The sequence below is a fragment of the Etheostoma spectabile genome, chromosome 22 (assembly GCF_008692095.1).
Source record: "Etheostoma spectabile isolate EspeVRDwgs_2016 chromosome 22, UIUC_Espe_1.0, whole genome shotgun sequence".
Lineage (NCBI taxonomy): Eukaryota > Metazoa > Chordata > Actinopteri > Perciformes > Percidae > Etheostoma > Etheostoma spectabile.
This window is the reverse complement of record NC_045754.1, coordinates 5608382-5609908: the sequence shown is the minus strand read 5'-3', so window position 1 is coordinate 5609908 and position 1527 is coordinate 5608382. Positions and strand designations below refer to the sequence as shown.

The following is a 1527-nucleotide window of genomic DNA, read 5'->3' as shown; positions in this document are numbered from 1 at the left end:
ACAGTGTATGAATGTGTGTGAATGGTTCCTGTACTATGTTAAAAAAAAAAAATAATAATAATAAAAAAGCACTTTGAGTAGTCGTTTAGACTTCATGAGAACAGTCCATTTAGATCCGCATTTCATTTTTATGCCAGTGTCAGTTGTCCTTGTACTAACAATATTAGTGATTAAATGTGCCATACTCTGCTGCCTTCATTTCATTTAAGTGGCTTATTTGTGTAAAAAAAAAAAAACTGCACAATGAGCAAGCAACAGGTGTCACAAAAGACTTAGATCTGTTTCCAAGCTAAAAAAAGCCATTTCACAAGGCATACTTATTATTACAGTAATTTGCATCATGATTTGATACTTTGTCATTGTACATTTTTGTTAGATCTTGTGTCTAATTAGCTGTCTCACTCATACCTTTTGTGAAAATCATCCAACATGACAAATGATTCTGATAAATGAATATCTAAAAAATAAAAAAAGGACTGTCAACCATGTTATGAGCATTGTTGTCGTTTGTCCACCAGAGGACGCTGTACAATGTCCTTGTTAGCAACACTGATTTTATTTTTTGTTAATGTGCATTTGTTCAAAGGACTTTCCTCTGTTCTGTTGTGACAAAATCTGTTTGTTGTGTAACACATTTTTGGATTTTTAAAAAAATGCATATATCGGCCAATATACCAGCATATCGTTTTTTTAAATAACCAAATATTCATATCTGTATCAGCCTTACTAAATCCTTTGTCGGTCGGGCTTTAGGTGATATGTGTTTTATTCTTGGTTTTTGATGTAAAGCACTTTGGATACCTGCAAGTTATTGTAAAGTAGGGCTGGGGAATAGGGAGTAAATCAGATATCACGATATTGGTGGTGATACTGGACAATTGGTGCTTTAACAAAATATCTTCTATCTTTTTAGATAAATAATCATCAGTAATGTGGACATGATGTCTCAGTGGGGAAAAGGCAAATATTAGAACAGCTAGAACAGTCTGGTAAGTTCAGAAAAGTACAGCACTTTACTGTAATACAGCCTTTAAAACCAGGAAAAGACAACACTTATGTCATATCACAATATAACCATATCCAACATCTAAGATGATATCTGGTCTCATATCACAGTATCGATATAATATTGATATATTGCCCAGCTCTACTGTAAAGTGCTATACAAATAAATGCTCATTCATTGATTGACACCTATCAGATGTGCGCTAGTACCCCTTCATCGTCATGACCATGTTTAAATGTGTCTCATATGACTGTAAATATTGTTAAGATATTTTTTTCACGCCATGGATTTGTCAGTGTATAACAGAAGTGTGACGAGATGTCGTCCCACAAGATCCCGCGAGATTAAAACGTCGAGGTCAAATCAGTAAGAGTGCAGCGCAGCAGCCAGCATGATGGATGAGTCTGACTTTGACCTCAAAATTAGCATAGAAGATCTATCCCCCCCTCCCTCCCCCCCCGCCTGTTCTCCAAAACTCCCTGTAAAACCCAGTGTTAAGTTAGAGAGGACCATCTCTCTCT

General features: G+C 35.8%; 1 long non-coding RNA gene across 1 annotated transcript in view; it reads left to right on the top strand.

The window, feature by feature from the left end:
* LOC116671963 (uncharacterized) overlaps positions 1–1527 on the top strand; it is a 10997-nt gene that overhangs the window by 8802 nt on the left and 668 nt on the right. The gene's annotated exons all lie outside the window — the stretch shown is intronic.